The following is a 16307-nucleotide window of genomic DNA, read 5'->3' as shown; positions in this document are numbered from 1 at the left end:
TAATTTCAGATATAGCTCCCTACATTACCCAAAGAGTTTGCTCTGCTTATATGGCTACATGAAGGATGATCAGCAGCAGGGATGATATTAAAAACACAGCCTGTGCAGCCCAGACAACAGGCTAAGTAAGCAAAGGCTGGTAACTGGGCATGTCACCCATGCCTTAGTGAGCTAGGCCATTACCTTCTGTTTCTCTTCACCACCTGTAAAGCGATGCCTGTTCAGAGTCTCCTGGTATCACCTCAGTTCCTATTCTTCCAGCTGGGAAAACTTCCTTAGGGAAGCAAGTGACTTCCTTAAAGTCATACAAGATTTAAATGTGAGTCAAATCAGTTCTGGAACCCAGTGCATGCAAATCCCTTTGTGTTTTGTTTCATGCAAAGAAATACAACTGAGAAGCCAAACTAACCAACACCTATCCTGAAATATTTTTAGGTCTTCCTGGGATATAACAGGGAGGAAAGAAAATTCTTAAGAGCTAAGTCACCTCTATTCCTGTCCTTGCTATTACATACACTATGTCCCTCTCATCACTCTTCCTAAAAGCGATCCAGAAGCCTCACTGGTTGGATGGATGGAACAGTCACTTTCCCTACAAGAAGACATACTACGAGACTTGCTGTAAAGGTGTGTCTTGTTTATCTGAGGTAGCTAACCAGCAGAACAGGAAGTTGCATCCCCTTGCTCCATCAACACAGACTCCTAATGCTCTACGCAACAAAGCACTTGAGCTGACAAGGATGTGCAGTTTGTCTCTTTGTCTGACTACTTTCCTAGTGAGAAATAATTTGGGGAGGTTGGCCCACCACATGGAGAATCTTTAGATATTAGAAGGGACACCAGACCACCAGACCACTGTAGTTCTCAGCTCTGTGCAAATGAGAAGTGCACCTACTTTCTTCCCAGTGCACACTAAACACACTATGACTATTTACTGAAGGGATGAATAAACCTGAGAATAAATTGACAAACAATTTAGGAAGAAAATGATGCCAAGAGGAAAAGGAATGGGCAGTTTTCTTTCCTTCTTCCAGTCTTTTCTTGTCCTTTTCCCTCCTTTTTATCCCAGAATACCTGCCTAATCTCAGAATGATTTCAGTTGGCCATTTACATCGAAGAAAGTGAATGAGTGGCACTTTTGCAGACCCCAGTGATTTGCCTCTGCACTCCATCTTCTCTTCCCATCACTTTTCCCTTCTCTCTTTTTCACTGTATGCACAAAAGAGTAATTTTCCATTACAGTGTTATTCCAAAGGTCACTGACAGGGTGGCTGTAAAGTGACAGGGCTAAGTGATACAGATTTTAATGACTTAATGCTCTCGTAATTTCTAATAAAAACATCAGCAGAGACAGGGTGATGTTTCAAAAGACATAAAAATGGAACATGGATCATAGTAAAAGATGTTTGGGCAAAATTTCTGTGTCAGAGAATGGAGCCAGGCAGGACAAAGTTTGTACAGGCAGGCCCATAAAATAGATGCTATTAGTAAAGAGGCAAAGTCACATCAGAAAAAAAAAAGATAATGAAAGTCTGTCAGAAGGAAAAGAAGAAAAGATGACAAAAGGAAATAAAGGTGGACTAGCTTTTTAACAGGGATAAAGAGCAAATAGGGAATTATGGGAAAGGAAGGAAGGCTTGGCCCATCTTATGAGCCAGGCTTGGTGACAAAGGGTAATAGCAGAATGAATACTTAAAGTAATAATAGTCGGTGAGGAGAGGCAGTGCAGGAAAGCAATATGCCTCTGAATATCCAGAGTAGCAGCATCGCTGCAGAACACAAAGGGAGAGGACGGAGGTAGTGCAGGCTGGCTCGCAATTATTTTCCAAACCTCATGGAAGACTATTAGGTTCCTAGGAATTTAAAAAGGGGCAAGGCAGCATGAAATTTTTATTTTTAAACCATGATGAAAATGTGCTAAAGTAGGTCACAGAGAAGAATGCATGAGTTTGGTGGGCTTCCTTGGCACCTGGAAAAACCCCAGCGAAATGAACAGAATGGGTGAGTGAGCCTGCCTGTTTTGCCTCCGTTGCTCACACGTGGATCTCTAAAGGCCCTGAGTCAGGTGGATGTCCATTGTTACCCCTCTGCACACACACACACCACCCACCGGATACCAGCTATGTTTTACTACTCCTATGATGGCTAACGTGCCTCCTACCCTTACCTGTGGCATGTGGGAACGGGGATGTTTCTCCTTCTCCTTCCTTCTGCAATGAACACAGGGAGGACTCTGCTTCTCCGGGTTTGCTGGTTTGAATAGTTAGGCCCCCATGGACTCGTGTGCTTGAATGCTTAGCCCACAGGGAGTACTTGGCACTATTAGGAGATGTGGCTTTGTTGGAAGAAGCTTGTCACTGTGTAGACAGGCTCTGAGTTCTCATATATATATGCTCAAGTCTGGCCAGTATGTCTTAGTCTCCCCCTTCTGCTGCCTTCACATCAAGATGTAGAGTTCTCAGTTCCTGAAGGGGTTTGCAGCTCCATAGGAGGATCAACTACATGAACTAACCAGTATCCCCAGAGCTCCCTAGGACTAAACCACCAACCAAAGAAAACATATGGTGGGACTCATGGCTCTAGCTGCATATGTAACAAAGGATGGCCTAGTTGGTCATCAATAGGAGGAGAGGACCTTGGTCCTGTGAACGTTCTATGCCCCAATATAAGGGAGTGCAAGGGCCGGGAAGCTGGAGTAGGTGGATTGGTGGGGGGGGGGATGGAGGGTTTTCTGAGGGGGAACCGGGAAAGGGGATAGCATTTAAAATGTAAATGAAGAAAATATCTAATAGAAAGAAAGAAGGAAAGAAAGAAAGAAGGAAAGAGAGAAAGAAGGAAAGAGAGAAAGAGAGATAGAGAGAAAGGAAGAAAGAAAAAAGAACTCGCAGCTCCTTCTCCAGCACCATGTCTGCTTGCATGCTGCCATGTTTTCCACTATGATGATAATGGACTGAACCTCTGAAACTGCCAGCCAGCCCCCAGTTAAATGTTTTCCTTTATAAGGGTTGCCACGGTCGTGGTGTCTCTTCACAGCAATAGAAACCCTAACTAAGACACCATCCCAGTGCAGAGACAGGAGCTGGCTTAAGTAGAAGCATCCACTGGCTGAATTAATTCCACATGTTCCTTCGTATTCATAAAAATTAATATGTTCTTTGAAAATGTGAGCTGAATCTAAGCTTGCATGTCTGTTTGCCCTGTTTTAGTTTACTTATCCATCTCTCCATTTTCATTAATTCAGGTTACACTAATTTTGTAATTCATTGAAATAATCTGTGGGAACCTTAGCTCTAAAGGTTTCCCCGTACCTGCCCTTGTTATATTTACTCTGGATAAGTTTCCTTTCATCAGCTAAGGAGAGTTTTCTCTGGCCGTTGTTGTTCTGGCATTTTTGAAGCACTGTGTTGTTCAGATGCCACTCTTATTTCATAAATGAAGGAAGCAGGCAACGGAATCCAATCAAACTGAAGTTTCATCGTCCTAAATGTTAAGCATTCTCATCTTGGATGAGACATTGTCTTGATGTATGTTTCAATTTGTTTGAAGAGAATGAAAGTATTAAACCTTATATAAAATAAGTCATTAATATTGGATGATAACTGGGAACATCCTTTTCTTATGTCTATGAAGGGATGTGCTCTGGAAAGAGGTTGCAGTTGCCCCCAGGGTTGTACTGGGGCAGGTCTGAGGGCTGTGTTTGGAACACAGTGGTACAATGTGGCAAGCTTAGGTGTAGCTTTGGGTCAGGTACCTGGCTCATAGTCTGCCAAGGATCTCCTGTGTACCACCTTACTCTGGTATTTGAATAAACTTATTTTTCTCTCTGTCTTAGCTGTAAAGAAATCAGAGTTTGCTCATGGAAGACAGCTTGGCTGAGGTTGCAGTCGTAGTCTGTGGCGTTTCAGAGTTCCCGGTGATGGTCTGTGTAACTGCTACGCTTCGGTGCCTCTAACGGCTTCTTACCTCAGAAACTGGCAGAGGCAGAAGGGCATGGGGGCTGCAGAGCCTTTTGCTGTAGAGATGCTGAGAATCCAGTACTCTGTACTTTGCATTTTTTCTTGCCTGATTGATCAAGGACAACAGTGAAGACACAGAAAGCCTAAGTCCTTATTCATAGTCTATCCACCAGGTAATATTAAGACTGGTAGGTGGTGACTATTAGGGCACATCCTCCTTAGTGGTCTGAGGGGTAGTCAACTTAACAAAGCTTCTGAAAGATTCTGTGCTAGTGAAGACTTTCTGGAAGAAAGACTATCTGAAGATCCCTGGAAAACATTCTCCTAAGGCTGAGCTACTGATAGGACAGTTCTGAGCTGGCCATTACTGTTCACATCTCTAATCACAGAATACAGGAGACTGAGGCAAGAAGATCATAAACTTGAGGTCAGCTTGGACTACATGAGCCTGTCTCAAACAAGAAGAAACACACACACACACACACACACACACACACACACACACACACACACCCCAATACCAAAAACAACACCAACAACACCTAAAACGAACCAACTGAAAAAAAAAAAAAACCCTAAGGCACAGTTGTGATTCCAGCAGATCTGAGCTCAAGTCTAAGGCCACCCATGCTAACCTTCAAGGCCCTTGTTCTAGTTTTATTTCCACCGCTGTGATAAAGAATCCCAACTTAAAGGGACTTAGGAAAGAAAGTGTTTACTTTAGCGTACAATCCCACATATAGACTTTTATTACACAGTGGGGCCAAAACAGCAGGAACTTGAAGCTGCTAGTCTCATATCCACAGTGAAGACTGGAGAGAAGTAAATGGCACAGATGCTCGCATGCTTGTTGATCTCTTTACTCTTACACAGTTAAGGACCCCCTGATTAGTGTGCCACCCACACTGGACTAGTGTTTCCTTACCTATTACTTAAGAAGATTCTCAAGAGACATGTCCCTAGGACAAACCAATAGATAATCTCTCATGAAGACTATCTCTCCAGGCGGTTCCAGGTTGTGCCAAGTTGACGGATCTTGCCTTGTCTTATTTTTCCCCTGCCTAAACATTGGTATAACAATGCTATGTAATGTGTAAGACTTTTGGGAAAACTGAGACCATAAAAGAACTTCTGGATCGTTAGGTTAGGAAAGCTCTAGAAGGAAACAATCTTGTTAAGAGGCAGCCCCTTCTCTACTCCTATCTTCTTCCAAATGGACTTTCTGGGTCTTGTCTTATCTGGCATTTCTCTTTGACCCACTGACTTACAGAACCTCACAGTATTAGGTTCTGCTCCACAGACCAAGTGGAACGTAAATGTTTTGATTCCAAATACTGCATTTAGAAGGTTTCTCAGAAAATTTAAAGTAGGCGAGTATGGTAGGCAACATTATTACCAGCTTCTTTTACAGTGAGTTAGCATCATGTGCCACTTTCGAGGAAATGAGGTATGAGTGGTTGGGGCATCTATGCTTCTGGGTCTGAGAAGTTTCGTCACCTAGATATATTTCCCATTTGTCTTCTCTCTCTCTCTCTCTCTCTCTCTCTCTCTCTCTCTCTCTCTCCCTCTCTCTCCCTCTCTCTCTCTCTATCTCTCTCTCAGATAAAAACCAAACCTTTTAGATGGTATAGCTACAGGGTAAAAGATAAAACAGATGTAGACAGGCTACAGAGGATTTTGTATGTGAGGAAACAAAAAGGAAAAAAAAAAAACACTCTTAAAATACTAAGAATTTGGGTAATTTTTTTTTTAATCAAGTAAAGATTAGGCAAGTGTTTCTTCAAAGTGTGGCCCAGTAACTTTAAAATGTTTCTCAGGCCTTTGGGTGACATTTGCTATTTGAGAGTTATCTTCACTGAAACTCCTGCTATTCATTTATTCAGAGTAACGTGACTCCTATTTTCAAAACAATGCTGTTTCCTCTCTAAACTCTCCCCTTACACTGAACTAGTTTCCAGAGTATATACAACATGTGACAATGACATCACTCCCACAAGTAGTGGATGTGTCCTCGGGTGAGCTTAAGAGTTTTGTTGTGATTTATATGCATTTAATACTCATCGAAACAGCCCATATACATGAAATCATTTTGAGACTCTTAAATGAATTTGAATAATGGAATGAGACCTTGAGATTAAAATATTTGAGAGTCCTTGAAGTGGTCCATCTTGCTTATTGTAAAAATATTATGGACAATTGGAAGTAGTGTGTGAGATCACTCAGTGTCTTTGGTTTCAAAATTAAATTCAAAGTGCCTTTTTTAAAAAATGAAGCAGTACAGAAGTAAAGAATAGGAAATAAATACATCTCTAATTCAGTAAAAAAATAAATAAACAACCCTTTTGTTCTCAGTGGTGGGGTAACTGAAACAAACCGAAGAGACTGATGGAAAAAAAATCAAAAAGCAAGGGCGGAATTTCAAAGCCTGGATCATAGAAGAAGGAATGCTGCATGACAAGTAAGTTGTATAGTTGGCACATTCTACTCCTGAGCATGCTGGGCCAGTGTTGGTTAGTAGTTTTAACTTACAGCTTTGGCAAGTGGTGTAGTGGATAAGTTATGTAAATATAAGCAGATTGGTTTAGGAGACTGGAGGTGCTTTGTCTTTTCTAATGAATTATTAAATATAAGGGCTTAAGCTTCTATAAGCATCTAGTCTATACCTTTATATAGAATTAATAATTATTACTAATCCATACAATCCGTAAACATGCCAACTGTGCCTCCATTTTAAGCCTGAAACTCACATTAACTATAAGATCCAGACTTTTGACTGAGGTTTACATCCAACAGCTTTGACTTTTACCCCAAGGTTGTCCTGATGAGATCATGTCAGGCTAAACGGAGATAGAATTGCCACAGTTTTGAGTATGGCTGTGGGAATTTTCAGAGATTGTCCCCATAAGATAGAGTAATCTTTTCATTCCAAAGATCCTGAGTGAATGCTGAGTGACGTTCTGTTCTGTACACCTGGGGTACAACTCACCTATCTTCAGTATGTAGCTGTAATGTCTCATTGTTTGCAACTGCTTGAGCCTCTTCTTTATCTTTTCAATCATGCCTGGGAGTATCTCAGATGTGGCAGTGGACAGAATCCATAGACATCCCTATCTCCTAGAACATATGTAATAGAAGGAGCTGAGATTAAACAAGATTACTACCTAACATATATATGATAGGGATAAAGTTTAAGGAGAGGAAGAGACTTGAGGGTAGTGAGATTATAGTGAGAGTGTAGTATATTATACTATACACATACTATATATACATATATATATACTCAAACACATATGTGTATCTATCTGTCTGTCTGTCTATCTATCTATCTCTGTCTATCTATCTATCTATCTATCTATCTATCTATCTATCTACTAGTATATATATATTTGTCATGGTTTGAATATGCTTGGCCCACGGAGAGGCACTCTTTGGAGGTGTGGCCTTGTTGGAATAGATATGTCACTCTGGGTGTGGGGTTTAAGACACTCATCCTAGCTGCCTTCAGATGAAGATGTAGAACTCTCAGCTCTGCTGCACCATGTCTACCTGGACTCTGCCATGCTCCTGCCTTAATAATAGTGTACTGAACCTCTGAACCTGAAAGCCAGCCCCATTAAATGTTGTTGTTTATATGACTTGCATTGGTCATGTTGTCTGTTCACAGCAGTAAAACACTAACTAAGACAATATTATATATTATTTTATATCATAGTATATATACTAATATGTATTATATAGTATATAATATACTAATTATGTGTAATATATGCTAATTACATATATTACTAGGCAGAGTGGCTAGTACAACCTCAGTGGGAAGAGGACATGTAAGAGAAGGCATGGGAATGAGAAGGAGTCTCTTGGGTCTCCAGGGGAAGAAAACCTCTAAGATGAGATAATAAGCACAGAGCCTGTAGACAGACAGGAATGACAGGGAACCAAAGGGATACCCCTTGTTGAAACTGAAGGAATGAAAGCTTAGACAGCCACTGCAAGGACTTGGTGGAGCTCTCCTATGAGAAAGTGGAGCTTTTTAAAGACTTAGAGTAGAGGAAAGACCTGAACTATAGAGGTCACTTAGAGAAGCTTAAACAGGCTAAGATTATCTGTTTTGGTTTTTGTTATTAGCTTTTTTAACATTTGTATCTTCACTAATTTAATGCAATATAATCTCTTTCTCTCATGTTATTTTGTTTAGGTACATCTTTAAGGGTGTATGTGTATGTGTGTGTGTATGTGTGTCTTTGTGCATGTGTGTGTATACGTGTGCACACAAGAGCACATGCACACAGGCACACATCAGTGTTTATGTGCACAAGTGTGCTTGCATGTGGAGACCGGGGGGGGGGGGGGGACTAAGACATCCTTCTCTGTCACTCTCCCTCCTCATCCTTTGAGATAGGCTCTTTCACTGAATTAGAAGCTTAGTCTGTTAGCTGTGTTGGCTGGCCAAGGATCTCCTGGGCTAGAGAGATCTACCTATCTTTGCCCCCAACTGCTGCTGCTATAGGCACATGTAGCACTGGCTGGCTTTAAGGACTGCTTTCGATGCTGTTCTTTATTCTGAAGACTCTGCCGTTTCTTTGTACTATCTTGACATGGTCAACCAACCGTGTACAGCAGTTCCTCATACCCTTTGCTGTTGTCCTGTGCTATACATACTTGCTACTTCTCTAAACTCTTAAGATTTTGTACCTAAGGGCCATATCGTCTTGTAGAGCTTCTGTTCATGTGCTGTGCTTGACTGCATTTCAAAGGACGGCTTCATGGCAGGAACAGACAGGCAGAGATGCAAAGATGCCTTTTGCTAAATAAACAGTGCATGGACCTAAAAATTATACGTTGTGACTGTGGAAACAGAGATTTGTTATAGATCCTTATCCTAACAGAGAATGTAATGATGCAACTCCTTTGGGTGGAGGATGGGCCTCCCTGCTTTTCTCTCTTTTCATTTTAAAAGTTTTTCTTAAAATCAGGTATTTGAGAAAGAAGAAAAGATCTTATAAATGAGGGATGGTCGGCTATAATAATTTAATACTACAAGAGTCAGTTTTCATTTTGTGTTTTTGAAGATCGATCCCATTTAGCCCAGGCTAGCCTTAAACCTATTGTGTGGTCAAGGATGACCTGGAACTTCTGAATGTCCTCACCTCCATCTCCCAAGGGCTTAGATCGCAGGCATGTACCACTCTGCATAGTCAGTTTATGTTGTACTGGGGATCGATCCCTGAGCTTCCTGCACATTAGGCAAACGCTATATCAACTGAGCCATATGCCCTGCCCAGGAGACACAATTTAGCTATCCATAGACATATTGCCTCATCTCCTCCGAGAGGTTAGTCATACGCAGCAGGAACCGCTGTGCAAAATGTCCGTGCAGACATGAATCTGCTCTGTTGGCAGAGTCCTGTGCCCTCCAGTTTGATGAGAGGCCCACGGTTACTTATTATTTTGTCCAGGGCCACTTTACACACTGGCTTTTCTTGCATAGTGCCACTGGCATTCCTAGCTTCGTGTATTTATTATTCCCCATCTACCACGGTGAGGAATGTAGCAGGAAAGAACGATGCCTCAGAGCCACACAAGGTAACAGGCTATTTGTTAGGCTCTGGAAGGCATATGAGTTTGTGACTTTTGTTCCGGTGAACAATGTAATTGTTTTAATTTTTTTTTTAAATCACGTTTCTACTATTGCTTGGTAAATAATGTATCTTAACTGTAGTTGGGTTAAGAAAGCCACAAGATAGATTCTGACCACATAGGCACACAGCAAAATCAAATAAATAAGAAGGGCAAATATTGTAAAAGTGAAAAAAAAGAAAGAAAAGAAAAGCCTTTTCAGGAATGAAAGTTCTCATTTTCGTTCTTCGTTATCGATCAGCTTGATTTCCTTGTTTCCACGTTAGGCTCTTTCTTGCCCTGGAGACTCAATGATTTTATGTCTAGTGGTTCATAAGTTACAAGATATCCGGAATTAGGTGGTAAGTATTTTTCTTTCTTTAGTACAGGCCTATAAAACCTTAGCAGTTTGTATTTTAAGGCAATCAAAATGAAATGGAGTCTTGCATAATTGGCTGTTCTCTCTAATGTTTCCATAAAAACAGAATACTATAGACAACCCCTGGAAATATGGAGACCTTTTTCTCTCTGAATGTAAATGGAATGGAAACTAGGTTGAGACCAATCTGCATGTGTGTACATACATTAAATCAGATGGAAATACTGCATCCAGCGCTGTACACAGTGCACAGAGTGACTCATGTGTTTATTTGAAGCCTTGGCCCCTCTTAATGAAGAAGCCTCACCAAAAACATTGGGATAGCTTGAGTTTTCAGAGGACCAAGCTGATGACAGATTGTTACCGTTGTGTGAATTCCCTTAAAAATATCTCTAAAAATGAAAGAGATGGGAGATAAGACCAGCAAAGCCTCAGAACTTTTTATTAAATCACCCTTCTTTTCATTTCTCTATCTTAAGAATAGTCAGCTCTTTTCGCTGCTAGCACAAGATGACCCACAGGACGAATGTACATTGGCTTTTCTCATCCTTTTATTAGAAGAAATATCTCCCTTTCTTTTCCACCTTCTGGGGGCTTTTAGCCCTAGAACTTCTAGAAAACTTGGAAAGAAATTTACCAGAAGGAACAATTGAAGCTGACTTGGCAGATCGGGCCCCTGGCTTGGGCCATAGGCTCTGACATCCAGTTAAGGGATATTATTTTGATGGAAGACATTATTTTGAGAGTCAGACACAGTGCTTTAAAAGAAACAGAAATGGCATCTCTCTCTTAAAGTGCTGGCAACTCGGATTTGGCTAGGACAGCAGTCCTAGGAATGAGGACTCTCTAATGTGCCTGGCAGGGAAATTAACATAAGGAGGCTCCCAGTGGAAATGGGCTTTCAGAAGGTTCACAAAGATGACAGTGCATATTCTGGGTAGGAGATTATCCCAAACACAGTGAGCTATTCCAAATATATTCACAGAGAGCTGAGAACCTATCGGACATTGCTTAGGGCAAGGGATACATTAAGAGAAAGGTTGGCTATGACCGCATGTGAGAGAAAATCTGGAGTAGGGTGAAAGGGAGGAGCCACAGGGATTGACAGCTGGAAGAGAAGGTCAGATGGAATGAAGTGAGTTGGAAAAGTAAATGCAATATTCTGCTGTAACCGCTATTGCTGGTATCCCATCTCTGTTTTGAGGAATTCTGTATGTGTCTTTGAAGGGCCAATATCAATCAGGGTAACTTGGTTCGATAGTAACAAAGAAGAGTTGGAATTCCCTATTTGAAAACAGAGTGACAGACATGGGGAGATTGTGCTTCTAAGACATGCCATCTTAAAATAAATAAATTTAGAACAATTTTGAGATGTAGTGGTTCACACCCTCATTTTTGAGAAAAAAAATATGTGCATGGTTGTGTTTCTTGCATATATGTCCTATGTCCGTGCACCACATGCATGCCTACTGCTCTTAGAGGCTAGAAAAGGGCATGGGATCCCCTGGGACTGAAGTGACAGACAGATATGGGTGTTGGGGATTGAAATAGGGTCTTCTAAGAGAGCAGCCTGTGCTCCTAATTGCTGAAGGTGTAAAGATTTTGAACTGTGAAGACCGAGAGGAAAATTCTCCAGGAAATGACTAGACTAAGCCCATTCATCTGGGTTAAATGGCTTGAATGAGGAAAAAAAAAACAATGTATGAGTTTTCCAAACTAGAAATATTTCTGGGTTAATGACAACAATTTTCCCATCTGTGTTTTGGAGAGAGATTGCCACTATTAGCCCGTGAGGAAGGCCACAGAATGTGCAACAAAGGAGAAAAAAAAACATGAATCGGTACATGTATGATTTGATAGTTAGGGAAGAACCTGATAAAATCCAATCATCCATCCATCACAGAAATAATAATGCAGATAGTTACACTTAATTAGTTTAATTTAAAGGGTCAAATGGGCACATAATAACTATAGCACCATTTCTAAAATGAATACATTTACCTTAATTTCATACATTAACCAGCGAATTTAAAATTCAGCAAGGCATGACTTATCACATTCCTTCATTTGCTTATTATATAATGAGTATAAATAGCACCTGTTAAAATAGAGAGTGGTGCAAGAACATGTGAGGCCAGGGACTGCTAGACACTGTATGGCATTGTGTTCATTTAAATACACCAGGCCATTTATACATCAGTGTTTTGGAACACCTGCATATAATGTACTTGCAAATCCCTTAGTGTTGGGGAACATTTCCCCAAAAAACAGTTTAAGGAAATTTCCAGCAAAATTTCACACTAAGAAACAAATAGAGTTCTAATGACATTTGAGGGATCAGAAAGATGGCTCAGCAGTAAGGTCCTTGCTGCCAAGCCTCAAGACCTGTATTTGCTCCCTGGAATCCACTTGGTAGAAGGAAAGACATGGCTTCCATTATGTCTTTCCACATGCATGCACTGGTATGATCCCATAATAAATATGGTTAAAAAAAAAACAGAAAACACATTGCACGTAAGCTGATGAATATTTAAGATTTGGATGGTATGCATCCTGAGATATTGGGAGATGGGAGACAAATGTTTGATCATTCATAACTCAGTAGAAGAATTTAATGACATTCCTTGGAACTTTTCATCTTCATTAACTGTTAGGCAAACACAACTTTATGAAATGTAAATAATTATTGATTTCTTCTCTAAGTAGGTGTTCCACTTTAATTGTTGTTGTTCTGGGTCAGCTAGCATCAAGTTTGATGCACATGCTATTAAAGAGTCAAATATTAACGTTTGGCCCTGTTCTGAGCTCACTAGTACTATTTTTCTTAGTCATAGACCACATGCGGCCAAACAAAAACTGGAAGCCAATTCACCTCCTCGTGCTTTCTATAGCTAGTGATGAGACTACTTTGCATATTGTAAAAGATTAGGTAAACTTTAATCATTGAAGAATATCACAGAAGTAGGGCCCTGGAGAGGATGTAGATTAGCAGAGAATCCCCTGCTTTGCCAATTCCAGTTTTCCTGAGCCTTCAAAGCACCCATGTGGTTCTGAACTTTCGCTTAACTTTCCTTTATCCAATATGCTTCTCTTCACCTGGTAGCATTCTTTATGTGTCTCTTTATTCCTTGGTTCTTGTCTCTGGACTCACTAGAAAGTACAGAAGTGTCTCTCTGTCTGTCTGTTGGTTGATGTGATGTGTGTGTCTGTGTGTGTGTGTGTGTGTGTGTCCGTGCCTAGAGGCCAGAGGTAACTTCAGAGTACGCAGCTCTCTTCCTTTGAGGCCAAGGTTCTCATTGGCTTGGAGCTCACAAATTGGACTAGACTAGCTGTTCAGTTGGTGCCAAGGGACTTACTGTCTAGTCTTCCCTGAGGCTGGGGTTACAAACACATACAGCCATCCCTCGAATTTTTATATGGGTTCTGGGAATTGAACTCAGATCTTTATTCTTGCAAAGTAGACACTTTACTGACTGGACTATCTTCCCTGCCCCTAGTAATTCTTTCTTATCTGTGATTTTGATTTCTGTAATTTCAGTTACCTTTGACCAACTACAATCCAAAAATGTTAAAAGGAAAATTTTACCATTTAACATGAGTATGATTTAAATTGTATATCATCTCACTAGAGAGATCTTGTCAAGATGTGACTTAGCTGCCTAAGGATGTGCACTAACCCTTGTCCTAGGGTATCCACATAACTATGCAAATTGCCTGTGAGAGACTTAGCATCTGTCTCAGATATGTTATTTGAACAGGATCACTGAGGACCCACCTGCCTCTGGAGGCAGTTTGATAAAGACAGCATGGTTGTTTGTGCAGCCAGCTTGGTTTTCTTACAGCTTCCCCTTGTCACTCTGCTTCTCATCACAAACACTCTTCTACCAAACTTCTACCAACCACAAACCATACTTCACCTCCATCCCTTTATCTTTCCAATGATAGAAAAATGCCAACTGTCCACTGAGTCACCAAGCAGCTGTCCACCTTCTTCTGTTCATCTTCACTCTTTAACTGAACAGTCAATATTAAGTATGTTTATATGGAGATGACACAACAAAACTTCATTTCTCTAGGACACAGTCATACAGCAGCCATTGTGTTTAACAGGTAACATATAATACACTTGATATTCAGACAGATACCTCTCTACACTGATGTTAAAAAAAAAAAGACTTTCTCAAAAAGTTACAGGTCTGGTAAATGGAGGACCCATGAGTATCTTGTGTTCACCACCCAAGGTGCCTATTTGTAGGTTTGTCTCCAGACACAGCAAGCCTTGAAAGAGATGTCATACAAGAAAACACACCACTGAGGAGTCAGAACAGCTAGCGTCTGTTGTTATAAAAATGAGCAAAGAGCTGCTCAGAGGGCACACACATTCTTATTGATTTCTAGTAGCTTCCATATTATGCCTTAGAATCATTTATATATTCTCAAATATTGAGTGTTCAGTATGTGCCATGTACCATGCCTGACTTAGGGAAATAGTTGTTGTGTTGGAATGATTTCTATTGTTGTGACCAACACCTGAGAGAAACAGAGTCAAGGGGTGAAGACTGATTTGAGAACGTGATTGTAGACTCTGCAGTGTAGAGGGTTCAGTTCATAAGTCTTTGGCTTTGTCACCATGGTGAGGCAAGCCATCACCACAGCAGGAAGAGAGACAGAACAGAACTTTGTACTTCGTGGTGACTGGATGTAAAAAGTAGTATCAGAAAATGTCTGGCCATACTTTTCAAGGATATTCACCTGTGGAGCAATGAACTATGCCACCAGACAGAAAAACAGATAGGGTTGTAGCTAGTTCAGAAGCCCAATAAATCTCTTAATTGAGAATGGCAGGAGTTTGAACCAGCTCTCGACCAGGCTCCTGCACTGGAGCATGTGACCATGACACCCCACTAAGAGGACCACAACAACTAGCATAAAAGCCTAGAGTTCTCCACGCTAATGAGGTATCTAGTTGAGCCCCAAATGTTTAGCCAATGAGCTTCCCTTCCTGGGCATTCCTTCCTGCAAAGGTATGCAATCCTTCATTCACCCTGAGTAAGACCTATGTACCTTCCTCCTCCATGAGAAACAATTTGGACAAGCAAGAACTGTTTCCTTCATCAATGACTGTAGTGTGTGTCCGGGGTGGGGATGGGAGCAGGGGTGGGGCCTTGTCATACAGAGCCATGCCTAAGTTTCCCCTTAGAAGGCTTCTCTTCCAGCTCCACGCCATACTTTGGGACTCACTCCGAGCTAAGCCAGATTCTACCCATGTCCTGGGCTTATCTCGGGCCAGCAGGCTCCTGTTCCAAACTTCTGGAGGTGCTCAGCAGCTTTAGGTCCACAGGGGTATACCATGGTTCTCAATTCTTTGAGGTCCCCAGCAGTGTCTGGGTACTTAAGAGTTTGAGAATCACAACATCTGTAGTAGCCCTTGCCTTTTCTCACCCAGAGAAACATGGGCTGGGACTCCTCCCTCAGACTGTGTTTTGCCTTCCCTGAGCAGCAAGTCGGCAGCCCTGTACCTCACCGACTAGGAAGAAATGAAGCCTACTGCCCCTGTGTTTTCACCTTCCCTGAGCCACGTGTTGGCCCTTTGACATTCCAGCAACAAGGCAAACATGTAGAATGGCATTTCCTAGTGAACTTTTCCTCCACATAGGCCCTATGGAAATATAACATGTTCCATTGTTAGACTTCTCAGTCATCTGTTCAAGTTTTGAATCCATCAATGGGCTAAACCATTGGCAGAGTGAGATCCAATCATCTCTGGAGATGCTGTCACAGAGGTATGGTAAACTGATCTTCTAGGAGTCTCTCAACCCTCCACGCCCCCCTCCCCCCCAAGTTGACACTTAAGATTACCCATCCAGAAGTGAAGAACATAGAACTGTTGATATTTGTGAGTCTTAGGATTCCACTGCCACCCTATTGGTAAAAGAAGTCTTTTGTTTCTTGCATTTGGCTGTCTCTTGCCATTTACTTAAGGGGCTTATGCACATTAATTTCCATGAAAAGGATCCAGATAGAGCCACATACTGAAGTCAAGAGTCTTGGTTGTCTGCTTTGGCTGAATTCATCCTCCATTAAAAGCTAAAGTAACCACTATAGTTTACAATGACCTTGGTATTAAAGTGAATACACCAGTAGTATATAATGAAATTTTTCTTTGATCCAGGAATAAATAACTTTATTAGACCATTTTCATCGACGTGCACGATGCTCTGAGTGCTGATGCTGGAGCAGTGGTGCCTAATGGATACATGCATTGATTATGGGTCTAGGTACCAGATGGCTAAAAGCTATGTCAGGAATGCCAGAAAATGCCCCAACATTCAAAATGACCAGAATGTCAGGAA

At 41.3% G+C, this 16307-nt stretch overlaps 1 long non-coding RNA gene across 1 annotated transcript in view; it reads left to right on the top strand.

Annotated features, from left to right (window-relative positions):
* Positions 1-16307, top strand: part of 6530403H02Rik (RIKEN cDNA 6530403H02 gene) — a 432399-nt gene that overhangs the window by 107637 nt on the left and 308455 nt on the right. Inside the window, exon 3 of the long non-coding RNA NR_130170.1 lies at positions 6309-6414. This is a non-coding gene — a long non-coding RNA (RIKEN cDNA 6530403H02 gene). The remainder of the gene's footprint in view (positions 1-6308; positions 6415-16307) is intronic.

The sequence above is a fragment of the Mus musculus genome, chromosome 3 (genome assembly GCF_000001635.26).
Source record: "Mus musculus strain C57BL/6J chromosome 3, GRCm38.p6 C57BL/6J".
NCBI lineage: Eukaryota > Metazoa > Chordata > Mammalia > Rodentia > Muridae > Mus > Mus musculus.
This window is presented reverse-complemented; position numbering and strand designations above follow the sequence as displayed.